Raw genomic sequence first — 14,180 nt, 5'->3', positions numbered from 1 at the left:
GATTATTTTAGTAAAAATAGAGAGACTCATAAACTTGTTTGGATTAGCTGATTGTAAATAGTTGATAAACATTACCTATTTATAAGTAATTTTAAGTGCAGGCATTAATTTAATAAATAAGTAGTTACATGTTTGGATAAAAATGTTAAAACAGATAAACATTATTTTGATAAATAAGTAATTACATGCTTTGATAAGCACTTATGTGTTTGGTGAATAAGTGTTGACGAGTTGTTCTTTTGATAATATGACTAAAGTATCGGCTCTCTTTTTTTACAAAAATAAATAAATTTAGAAGTGTTTTTGTAAGTAAATGGATAAACAATGATGTTAAATGGAGAGGAAGTTAGATATTTTGTTTTAGAATAGGTATTTTGAAAATTTTAAAAAATAGTAAGAAACATGGTCAAAGTAAAAACCAATTAACCGTTCATATAATTAAAAACCAATCAATAGAAATGATTTAATTATCTTAGTAAAAAAGAAAAAGAAAAAACGAGAATGATTTTTTGCGAAAAATTATGTTTGATTCTCTGCGTACACAATAGTATGTTCATTACCCTTTACCAAGCACTCCGTCTATGTCACGACCCAACTAGCTGGTCGAGCGGACATCCACGCTAACCCTTCCTTGGTGGGCGAACCCTCCCCTTACTCTACCATGTATTAGTATTAACATGCAGAAGATTAAATAACACACAAGCAGTCTCAATATCATAGATAAATACTAAGTACGGAAATACAAACGACACCCTAAGGATCTAGTCAAGTCATAGTACAAAAGCCACTACATAATACAAGTCTGAATACGAAATACATAAGTCTGAATACTATCTCGAAACAGAGAGGACAAATATAATAATAGAGAGTTTTCTGGGCTGCGGGTCTGGAACGATGCTCACCCTGGAAACTCGGATATGATGCCTCAGAAATCACTCATGAGGGCTTGACGTGGATCCTGTAGCGAACGCTGCACTAAAAAAAGAGTACAACAAGGTAGTATCAGTACAAACACTATGTACTAGTAGGTATCATAGGCCGACAACAATTAGTTCACATATACGAAGAAAGAAATCAATAAGTAGACATGTAAGCAATCAAGGACAGTCACTAAGCATATTCAAGTAAAACAGTAATAGGAACCCTAGTAGATCTCAAATGAATCATCATGCAAGGAATCAATGCGGAAATGTACCATGCAATGATATATAAATGCAATGCAAGTGGATGAAATGCAATGCAATGCAATGACCAATACCTCAACCTATACACATATGCTAAGGACAGAAATCTCGACGTCTCAATAATCATGACTCATGGGGGACCCGCGAAGTCCATGTACACCCTCGTCCCCGCAAAAAAACATTGGGCAGCGAGTAAACACACCTCGTCCCAGCAAGAAACCTTAGGCACGAAATCTCATCTCTCTTTTACACAATCCGGCAAAGACCTCGGATGTTAAACTTTCTCACTTATCATCATCAGTACCAAGTCACAATTCAATGTCAAAATAACATATTAAATGAGGATGTATATCGTGCATGATATCATCATCAATAGTAAATCATAATCAAGATCTCACTCGTGTCTTATAATAAGTACACGTCACAATTCAAGCATAGTCTCATTATTCTTCCTTTATCTGATGAGAAGTGACATAACAAGATAGAGATGAATGCAACACAATCACAACATAGCAAATAGGGCGACAAGCCCGACAAACAACAACAGAGCCAACCTAATCGACATTCACCTCCACACCATACCCGAATGCTAACATGTTTTCCCCGTCAATATCTAACTCCTACATATGCTTCACTAATTGGAGTCTAACTGAAAGGTTCCTACCTCAAAGCCGAGCAGGTGCCATGAACTATCCAATAAGAGCCTTGCCCTTTCGAAGAGCTTCCGAACGTTCGAAGTCTATTCAACAATGTAATTTACATTAGAAACGGAGACTAACAATACCCATAATGCTACAATACGATTTGAATAAAAAAAACTCTTAAAGAGAACCGAGGCCCACAAGGGCAAAATAGGAATTTCGAGTAAAAATCAGTTACCCAATGCTTAAGAGGCTCAATACCACTACTCAATTACTAATTAAACTCAATTAATCATCAATTACATCCTTTAATAAAAAAACCCTAGCGTTTCCATAGTCAAAATCCATAAAATTAAGAGAGATTCAACTTAGTATCTAGTTATCCCAAGTATTTTATGACTAGATTAACAAGATTTTCCAATCAAAACTTATTTTGATAGCATAAGATTCATAAAGTCAATACTCAGAGTCTACAAACTTTCTTTCGAATTAACCCTCTTAATCCCACCATAGATAAACATAAATTAAGGTGAAAAAGACTTACCCGATGAAGAACCAAGCCAAGAACTCCACAAATCGCCCAACTATTGCTCTAGGTTTCAATTTTGGTGCATCGAAGAAAAAGGGTTTGGAATAGTGAATATACTGGTTTCTGATTCAGCGATTTCCGCTTACGCGGAGCTCCGTCCGCCTACATGATCCCACCTCGGTGGATTGATACTCGTCCGCTAAGGCGGTATTCATTAATGAATCAGTACTTGCACTGATGCGATGGAAGGGCCGCATGCGTAGTACCGCGCCTGCGGAAGAGACCTCGCAGGTGGGGGGAAAACCGGAATCAACAGGGACTCACATCTGCGGACCAGGCCTCGCCTAGGCAGGCTTGTAGACATGGCCAAACCATCACAGAAGCGACACATCAGAAAACCAAAAAAATTGGTTTTTACCAAGTTCACCCAAAATCGCGACATCCATCTGAGACCTCCCGGATACAAACTGAATATGCAAACACATGTAAAAAAGCTCTACGAACTCAATCTTGCCCTCGAAATTCTCAACGGAGGTCGTCTTGACTCAGTCAACCCCCAAACAGCCAAAACCAAGTTTCCAACCAAGGGTACAAAACGCCCCCGAAAGTCTCGGGAACCGAATCAAACACCCCACCTAGTCCTAATCGACCCTTCAGACCTCATGGAATCGACGGAATTCCAAAGAAAAGTCCATTTACCCAAAAGTCAACTATTGGTCAAACATTTTTCACTTTAAGGTTCTAATTTCCTCAAATCCTACCAAAATTCGCCCGATGAACTCGGGAACAGTGTCGCCCATCCCCGCGGGTCAAAAGCACTCTAATGGGGTAAGGGAAAGGGTCAACGGAGGTAAAATTGTCACAATGCGCATAACGATCAAACGAGTCGTTGCAGTCTATAAATTCCGTGTATCAAAAGATAAATAGGAGTTTAACAAATAGTATAATTAGATATAAATTATTTCAATCGCTACAATTATTATAATCTCTAACTCAATATTAAATTCTAAAAGTACTTTCGAAATGACATTTAAAAAATTGTGAGTCAGGTATACATAGTTTAATATTATTTATATTCTCCTAATATTTAAAATTTTAAAATCAATTATAATTTAATTATTAAATCTTTTCTTATTTGAACTATGCAGGAACTTCTATTTTTTTAACTTTTTAAATTTACTATAAATAAACCACTTTGACTTTTGTATATCGTTTTACCCAAAAAAAGACTTACCCCAACAATTAGTACGAAAGTTAATCTGCCTTAACTCGTGTTTATTCTGATTTTTATTTAGTAATTATTCCAATATTTGATGTTTTGATTACAATTTAACGCAACAATTGTGTAATGTCGCAGCTAGGTTTCGCAAAAAAAGGACAAAGATAGTTCAATAGAAACTGAAAATGCTATGCAAAATCTTCTTTGTGTATTTAGCGATGACGTAAATAGTCATTTAATTGTTTTTTCTAATATTTAAAACTTTCAAATCGACTAGAATTTTGATTATTCAATCTTATTCATTTGAACTAGGTAGAAAGTCCTATTTAGGACTTTGAAATCAATTATGATTTTATGTTACATAAATCATGTCCTTAATTGAACTACATATGTTACTTCCCTGGGATGTGCATTCTGTGGAAAAAAGAGTAAATTAAGTGTGTATGTTTAATGAAATCAAAGTCATTAATAGATCCTGCAAATTGCCTAATATTTAAAAAGGCGTGTAAACATGGGTTTGATAAAAAGTACGAAAACATCGATGATAATTCATACAGAGGTAAGAGGTCGGCATAAATTTAGACCTCAATGAAAATTATGGCATTCTTTTTGTTGGAATTTGGTAGTACATTCATTTTTTTGTCTATGGTTATTGTCAAATGAAATTAAGTTAAAAAAAAAGAATCAAAAATAATTAATTTTTTTTCTAATGTGATTTTTTTTTTATATAACTAAATTATTTTATTAATCACTAGTTGAGTTTTACAAAACTTCAGCATAGCCACATCTTAGCTTGCTGATCACAGAAAAAAAAATCCAACAAAGAGCTATTTGCACCTAGAATACTACTACAGAGACAAGAGGCTCACCTCCTAGTGAGGTATGTATCCTCTTAAAAGAGTAAAGAGGTTGATTAGTATTTTATACAAAGGAAAAGGAATAGAAAAATGACGTATTTGTATAATTGATTACGTGTTAAGTACCTTAGAAAGAAATCATAAGTAGAATTAGATGACGATCGAGCTAAAAATTATACAAGAGCTATAATAACTGTAATTTTTGGTTAATTTATATTATAACGCAAAAATATCTTTTGACCATATTATTTTGTTATTTTTAAAAGTTTTTTATCATTAATACGAGAGACACGCGCAACGCGCGTACACTAAACTAGTATATCAAAAAGATTATGGCGAATATAATTTTTTCTGAAGAGTACAAGGGCAAATCTAACCCTTTTTCTGTTAAAAATATGCTCTCCTTAACCGCTTTTTTTTTTAGATGAGATCACTACACGCTCAACAACCTCTCCCCACATAAACAAAGACAAAAACAAAAAAAAACAAAAAAGAACATAAAGCTTTAATTAGGAAGGTAAGAATTTAAATTAAACAGATCTCAGGAAAAAAGATGTGGTCGACAATGTTACTGTCCTTGCACTCCCCTAGCTCTATAAATAGAAAATATCATTTTAGTTCCAATCCTCCAACTTCTCCTCTCTTTTTTTCGCCAATTGCCAATATGCTTCTCTTCAAAAATATTTTTCCCTGTAACACAAGGGAACCAACTAAATTATTTTCTAAAAATTATCTTTCTCCTAGCTTTGAATATAATAAGAATATTTCATCATTAGAGAACCATAAAAGAGCCAGAAAAAAATTCTTTCACATGAAGTCTAAAAATGTAGGAGACTGTCAACAATATTCTCAACTCAAAGCAGTCAATAATGCTGCAGCAACCATGCAGTTTCAGCATGGTAATAATGGTATAGGGATTGTTGAGTTTTTTGAAGGGAAGAATATTCTTGTCACTGGTGCTACAGGGTTCCTTGCAAAAGGTACATGCAGTTTCATTATTTTAATTAGCCTTCTTAAGTATGTATCAAATTAATTAGGTAAAAACATTTATAGTGTAAAGATTATTTTTTACACTTCTCGCTAATTCCCTTTAATCTATATCATATTATGTGATGCATTTTGAGTGGACACAAAGTTTAATAAATTAGAAACGAACACTTTTGAAAATTATGGTCTAAAATGAACATTAAATATTTGTATGACTATAAATCATTTCATTAAGAATAAAAATAAAAAAGTATAAAGTTAAATTGTTTATAAATATAAAATGTGTATCATCTTTTTTTGGAACATACTAAAATTGAACTTGCATCACATAAATTGAGACAAAGGGTAGCATATGTGCATGTTAGTTACCACATTTTCATAAAATTAAAAATTAATACTTATTAAGAGATTTACATATAGTTATCTAATAAGTAATATGATTATATAGATATTTGTTATGGCGTCAGTACATATATGGCACTTGAACTTAATCTCTATATATACTATTCTCAAAGTTCAATGGCAAGTTCAATCCTAGACATCTTCTAATTTTGCAGCTCTGATTGAAAAGATGCTAAGAACAACACCAAAGGTAAACAAGATCTACATACTCATCAGGGCGAAGGATAAGGAAGCTGCATTTCACAGACTAACAAGTGAAGTACGTTTAAGAATGCTTTCATTACTTTCTTCTCTAAGTTTCTTTTTCAAATTTTGAGTCAATATTATGTATAAAAATTAAAAATTGAATCTATACAAGCAGTATAATTTTCTGGAAAAAGATTTTTGATTGGCCACCCTTTGACGGTTGTATATAGCTCATCAGTGGTGAGCCTCCCTTGTCCAAGGGGTCAATTAACACACTTTAGGTGTCAATTAGCACACTTTCTCTAAAAACCTACACTTGTTGATACGTAGACAATTTAATATGCATATAGTTAATGGTTGCCTATGTTTCGTGTGTTTTGACTACAAAAAGCAAAACATGACAACTAATTGCAATTTGGGGCAGATGTAGTATTTTGATTTCTCTTATTTGATTCTGACTTCGCCACTGGCTGACCGATAATGTCAACGGACTATTTACACTTTGATTATTTTTAATCAGATTATGGAGTCAAAATTATTCAAATGCCTAGAAGAAATGCATGGTGAATCCTACAAGCTATTCATACAAAATAAATTGGTCCTTGTGGTTGGAAATATATATGAGCCTGACGTTGGTATAGATATTATTAATGCTCAAAAAATTGCTTAAGAAGTTGATTTGATTGTTGACTCTGCGGCCATCACTAACATTCGATGAGAGGTTAATTTTTTTTCTTTTATAAATAAATTATTCTACTAAGATCCAAAACTTAATTAACAATATTAATTCGTTTTCCATTTTATGTTTTCTAGGTATGACTTATAGCCTGTTTGGCCAAGCTTATTTTTCCCCCAAAAGTATTTATTTTTTCAATAAGTGCTTATTTTAAAAAAAGTGAGATGTTTGGCCAAACTTTTGAGAGAAAATAAGTGTTTTTGGGGAGTAGCAGGGTTGACAGTTTTTCAGAAGCTAAAAAAAATAGCATTTTCCCAAAAGCACTTTTTTGAACAGTACTTTTGAGAAAAATACACATAGAAACACTTTATAAAAGCTTAGCCAAACACTAATTGACAACAAAAGTACTTTTTAAATTAATCGCACCAAACACAAATCGCTTTTAGCTAAAATTTTTTAAAAGACTTTTGAAAAAGATTTTTAAAATGAAATTTGCTTTTGTGTTTTAAACAAGTGCTATTAGCGGTTGATGCTAACGTGAATGGTCCATGTCAGCTCATGATGTTTGCCAAGAAATGCAAGAAACTTAAACTTCTTATGCATTATTCCACCGGTATGCATTTGAATATTCTTCAATAAAGAGCATATGTATCCTATATGAATTTAAATTATATACATTGACAGTATATAATTTTTTTTATATTATTCATTAGTTTACTTAACTGAACAGTACCTAGTTATCATTCTGTTTTTCGGACCAGACTTGATTTGAAGATCTATCTATGTTGTAAGTCAATTTAATTTAATGGTGTAAAATTCTCTAAATGGCAGAGCAAATAACATACTCTTTCTGGATAGATTTTGAGTTCTATCAGCACCGCCTTTGGGTAGACCATTTTATACCATCACGTTAAGTTTTTTTTTTTTTTTTTTTTTGGTTGAACACCATCAAGTTAAGTTGACTTACAACAACTAGTAAATCTTCATAGCCAAGCTGATATGGTAACACAAAAAAAACAGAATAATAACTTGCTATAACTAGTTACAATGAATTGGTGGTGTAAAAATTCTCTACACTATTAATGCACAAGACATAAGCTCTGATTTTAATTTCTAGATATATATGATATGCATTTAATTACAATAATGAGTTTTTTTTTTTTTTTTAATTTTTTTTTTTTATATAAATTTCATTTAAAGCGTATGTCAATGGAGAAAGAGAAGGATTAACATTGGAGAAGCCTTTTACCATGGGAGAAAGCATAACAAAGGAAAAACTCACTTCAATTTCTCCCTTTACTAATTTTCCATCACTAGATGCTGCCAGAGAAATGGAACTCGTTTCAAAGTTGAACAACACTATCAAAAGTAATGGCTTGAAGCAAATAATGAAGGATTTAGGAGTTGAGAGGTATTTTCGCTTTATATAAATTATATATATTATTATTAGAAACTCGCGGATTTCTGATGAATATTTCCTAAGGAGATTCATCATAAATATATAATTTCTAATGGTTTGTCCATCGGAAAAGCTTCTGACCAGCTAATTTCCGACGAACTTCTAGATCTGGAACATTTTTGTTAGAAATTCGCGTGTTCTAATAGTTGATTATATAAAACAAAAATAAAAAATGTTCATTTTTATAGTTAATTCTTGTTAATTTTATAGGGCAAAGTTACATGGATGGCAAGATACCTATTCATTCACAAAGGCCATTGGTGAAATGATAATAAATAGCATGAGAGAGGAAATACCAATACTCATTCTTCGTCCCTCCATAATTACAAGTAGCTATGAAGAGCCCTTTCCAGGCTGGATGCAAGGATTCAGGTGTTATATTGTTTATTCAACATTTTTTTTATCCTGTGCTTAATATTTATCAACTACTCCCTCCGTTTCATAATAAGTGATGTTTTTACTTTTTCATGGTGTTTCACAAACAAAAAATGCGTTGATTCTTTCCTTTCAACTTTAACTTTATTTAAATAAATGAAATTTTACATAATCAAGAAATGATTAAAGGATTACTTCTTTTTAAAATATTTGATTAAGGATAAGTTAGTAAAAATATTTCTTACTTTCTTGAAGTGAATAATTTTCTTAAAACATATGTTCAAGCTAAAATCACCACTTATTGTGAAATGGTGGAAGAATACTAATGTTTCTTATTTTTCAAACACTCTCTCTCTTGTAATTAGGGGAATCGACCCAATAATCTTTTTCTATCGAAAGGGTCACCTCCCTGGCCTTCTGGGTGATCCTGACTGTCTTGCTGATGTGGTACGTATACTTTTTCAATAGATTAATATTTATAATTGCACCAATTACTGTTGAAGTACGTGACTATTTCATCTAAATACCTAAGATATTAGAGAAAATAAATTTTTATCCGCTTAGTTATACCTTCAACAAGAACCAAATGTTCCGGCCTAATTTTTTTTTATGGGCCAAGCAAGTGATTATTATTTTTTTCTAATAAGGAGTGGCTGTGAGAATCGAAATCTGGATCAGTACTACCTAATACAATGTTGAGTTATTAGAGAAAATACATTTTCATTTACTGAATTATATCTTCGACAAGCGTGGCCCCTCACATCCCGACCTAATTCTTTTTTATGGGCCAAAACAAGTAAAAATAATAATATTAATAATGAGTGATTGTGGGACTCAAACTGTAGACAATTATCCTGATACCATGTTGAAGTTTGTGACATCTCCTCAAAAAATTTAAACTGTTAGACATAACACACTGTTGTTACTTAATTATATCTTAACATTTATATGTCCAACAAACTTTTTTTGTGCATAATAGAGAGAATATTGGATTCTCTGACAATCTTTTTCTCTTGATTTAGATTCCAGTTGATATGGTTGTAAATGCTACAATGGCTGCAATTGCAAAACATGGATACTTGCCAAATCCAGAACTAAATGTATATCATGTGGCATCAACATCTGTGAATCCTGTCTCATTATCTCAGATTTTTGACTATTCTTATGATTTCTTCCAGTTATTTCCTTTTGTTAATTCAAAAGGAGATAAAGTTGAGGTTAGGAAAATGAGATTTTTTGACAAAATGTCCGATTTTTCGAATTATATTTTGGAGGAATTATCCAGGCAGCACAGGGTACAAGATTTAAGTGAAGAAGAACTTACAAAGATACAAAAACGTTGTAAAAAGGAAGGTGGAATATTTGAAGCATTTCAGTAAGCTCTATGAAGCCTACTGGTTCTACAAAGGATGGTATGTGTGATATGTTCCAATTTATAAGTTTTAATTTCCTTTTATTTGTTTGAAAAGAATATAATTTATATATTAAGTAACTGCTTAATTCCAACATCCTATATGACATGTTAAAGATTACAAGATTCAGAGAGCATTTTGATATATTACCTACATCATTAGCTAAAGATAATAAAATTTAAAAATCTATCTTACTTTCTTAAACTTCATGTTAAGTCAAATTAATGAATAGACATATAAAATATAAAATGAAAAGAAGAGAGCAGTTATATATCAAACGGTCTAGACTAAGAGCCTGTGTGGATGGGCTTAAAAAAAGCAACTTATAAGCTGAAAACAGCTTATAAGCCAAAAAAAAAAAAAAAATAATAATAATAATAAGTTGGGGTAGCCTAATTTTTTTTTTTTTGGCTTATAAGCTGAAAACCCCAACTTATTTTTTTTTTTTGGCTTATAAGAAACAACTTATAAGCTGCTTTAGATAAGCTAAGCAAACGGGCCCAATTATTTTTTGAGCTTATTTTAAGCATAAAATGGCTTTAAGCTGACTAGCCAAACACTCAAAAAAATTGAAAACAACTTATAAGCTATTTTCAACAACTTATAAGCCAATCCAAACGGCCTCTAACATTAGTGTTTAATAGAACTATACTAGTATAGGCAATCAATGTTAAAAGACGTTAACTTACAGTATGTCTGCCGAGCTACCAGGAAGATAAGATATTTTTTTAATAAAATAAAATGCCTATTTTAGAAACTTGAGGCGTTTGCCAAGTTTTTATGAAAACAATAAGTATTTTTTAATAGTAACAAAAGTTGTTTTAAAAACGGGAAAAGACTATCTTTTTCAAATGAAGCATTTTAGAAATTTTGAGGATTTCACTAGTCATATATATTATACACTCTCTCTCTTATTTTATGTGACTCATGTACTTTCTTTTTAGTTTGTCTTGAAAAGAATGATAAATTCTTATATTTAAAAACTAATTTAACTTTAAACTTAACATAACTCTTAACAAAATAATTTATAGTCACACAAAAATCTATGACTTACATTTTAGATCACAAGTTTTTAAAGTCTTTTTAAAAAGTTCAATATCTAATCAAACACGTCACATAAATTGAAATAAAGGGAGTACTCAATTACTTAAACATGAGAAATAGATGTGTAATTGCTAAGCACATTTAGTACAGAGTACACGTAAGTGGATTCTCTTTTTCCTTGTATAAGTAAACAATATTTATTATTAATCATATGTGTATTAATAAATTGACTCGTTTGCTAGGTTTCACAATGGCAACGTACGAAAGCTAATGGGAGATATGTCTGAAGAAGAAAAAACAAGCTTTGATATTGACGTGACAAAAATTAATTGGAGAGATTACTTTGTAAAGACCCACATTCCTGGTGTTCAAAAGCATGTACTAGAAGGGGGAAGGATACATTCTTAATGTTGAAACAATTTACATTTAATCCATAATTACTTCAGATATTTCATCTATATATTGAGTTGTATTTGGTTGTACCATATGAGGACATGGTATAAAATAATTGATGAGTACAATTTGAAGGACATGACATATGGCTCCTAAGAACTCCCTGACCCGATTAATCGGATTTGTGCCGAATGGCGGAGCCATGAATTTTATAAGGGGATTAAAAAAATTCGAAAATACTTCATGTTATACCCCATTTTAATCGGATTAAATTTTAAGGTGAATTAGGACATTTATTTTAACTAAATAAATGCTTAAAATAAACTCCATTTTTAAGGTCTACTTAACTCAAAGGGGTGAGACATCCTCTAAGATCCGTTAAATACGATTAACTGGCCAAACTTAGGTTAATTAATTTAACATTTATCGAAAGAGGATGTATAGCAATGTTTAAAATATCTTAGATACTTGAGGAAATATTAGTAATTTATATGTTGCAAACAAAATTACCGTATGAGTAGATAAGGTTTTGCAAACAAAACAAAAGTTAAGAAAGGCCAAATGATTCAAAAGAAACTAAGAGAGCCTTAACCAAATCAGTTGATAATATATCTATTTTGCATGAAAGAGAAAAAGTACTTGATTTAGCCTTCAACACTTAAACTCAAAGATAAGTTTAAAACTCGTTTTCAAAGCAGAACTATTTATGTAAAAAACAATTGTGAAAAGCAAGGAAAGGTGATGATAAAGAAAGTATTAGCTAGAGAGAAATCCTAAATGAGTAATTAAACTTCATTTTTAAAGCTATTGTTAATCACGGGACCAAACAGATAACAAATAACCCAATAAGTTTTTAAAAAACTTCACACAAGTAACACACAAGCAAACCAACATAATGAAACAAATCACTTTCGACGGTTTCGTGCAACTCGAGACATGGAATAAAACAGGGCCTTTCCCTTCTTCCTTTTGTGTCTAATTGAGCTTCTAATTAAATCAAATAAATTATCTTTCACACCCAATATCTATTAATATTAAGTAAGTAGTAATAATGATTATGATAATAATAATAATAATATTACTAGAAATAACAACGGTGATAATAGTAAAAATGGCAGTGATAATAGTAATAGTAGTAGTAGCGGTAATAATAATAATAATGATGATGATGATGATGATGATGATGATGATAATAGTAGTATTAGTAGTAGTAGTAGTAGTAGTGATAATAACTTGTAAAAATGATAAAAGCTAAGGTATTTGATTTTTTACCAATTTAGAAGCTCGAGAAAATAAATTAAAAGAAACGAGGGTCAAAATTGGATGTCAACACCTCCTAAAGTAATTTTTGAACTACCTTTTCCGCTACAATATACTGAAAATTTCTCTTATATTAAGGGATTCATTATCTCCCTTCCTGATTTTATTTATCTGGTTACATCAGTGCCAACTCTTAATTCCTTAATATTATAATCAAATATGTTGCATTTTGTTCCTCTTTGAAAGAAGAAAAGAGAAAGTAGTCTCCACCATAGTAAATGCTTAGATTTCTCAATGAATTTGCTTTATATTTTGTCCACCTTATATTTGTTTACCCCGATTTTAGGTAATCAATTGAATTTGTAAGTGAGGAAAAGGATATGTGGGCAAACTTTAATATATTTTGATTTTTTGTGGAGTATATATATATGGATTCGTGTGCAATGGTTTGTGTATATGAATCTATGCGTTAATAACTTGAATAAATACGTTGCTATGGATGATCAAGTAAATAATGTTAGAAGAGTAAGCTAAAGACAATAATATTCCACTGATTCGGGCCAAAGAGAAAGATGATATTTTTGACTTGCTATTACAATACTCTAGATCCCAAAAAAGCTAACCCCTCAAAGTGGTGAAATGCCTCATATTTATAGTTTTGCCTTATGGGCCTTGCATACAACATAAAGCCTTTTTAGAATAAAGTAAACCCTAAAAGCATAAGGTTGGGCCGCACGGCCTGACACCCGTATGGTTGTCGGTACAATGTGACAGAACGATGTTGACGCATGGTGATTTTGTAACTGATTAACCGGACTAACGGCCACGATCAACTCGGTCATGCTGAAACCGGACTAACGGCCACGATCAACTCAGTCATGTAAAAATCGGACTAACGGCCACGATCAACTCGGTCATGCTGAAACCGGACTAACGGCCACGATCAATTCGGTCATGCTGAAACCGAACTAACGGCCACAACAACTCGGTCATCTTTGCGAGTTTGGTCCGAGATCTCCGGGACAAACGTTTGCTTCACTTTTTCTTAGGTCGGTAGCCAGCGGTGCAATTCCACCAGTTCTAAGGGAAGGCTCGGCGATCATGCCTGTCTCTTCTTATCTCTGGTCCCCGGTCTCACCAGTCTTGCATATATCCGATTTTTACCGTATACAGATAGTCCCCATGCTTCCCGGACCGTAGTTTTACCAGAGTAACGAGAAGTGGATGAGTCACCAAACCGGGGGTTTTATAAGCTCGTCCTTATCTTTTCATTTTGGCGGGAACAGTTATGTCGCATCCCTCTGCCATCAGCCACGTGTCTCATCCCGAACGGCCAACTTTGGTAATCGCCGTAACACACGTCGTTTCTAATCATGTCTCATTAATTATGGGATACGTGGCATCCCCTGGTTGGCTGGGCTCTGTAACCGTCTCGGTCCCCATGCCTATATAAGGCTTTTAACGCCCTCATTTCACCATTTTCACTTCTCCTTCTTTACTTCTTTCATTCACTGATCGTTTTTCTCTATATTTTTCTTCTTTGATCGTGATCTCCC

The 14,180-nt window shown here is 32.5% G+C and overlaps 1 pseudogene; it reads left to right on the top strand.

Annotated features, from left to right (window-relative positions):
* Nucleotides 1-4,580: 4,580 nt before the first annotated feature.
* Nucleotides 4,581-11,393, top strand: LOC132037312 (fatty acyl-CoA reductase 2, chloroplastic-like; annotated as a pseudogene).
* The last annotated feature ends 2,787 nt before the right edge of the window (nt 11,394-14,180 follow it).

The sequence above is a fragment of the Lycium ferocissimum genome, chromosome 11 (genome assembly GCF_029784015.1).
Source record: "Lycium ferocissimum isolate CSIRO_LF1 chromosome 11, AGI_CSIRO_Lferr_CH_V1, whole genome shotgun sequence".
Classification (NCBI taxonomy): Eukaryota; Viridiplantae; Streptophyta; class Magnoliopsida; order Solanales; family Solanaceae; genus Lycium; species Lycium ferocissimum.
Note: the sequence above shows the minus strand (reverse complement) of the source record. Positions and strands in the feature narration are given on the sequence as shown.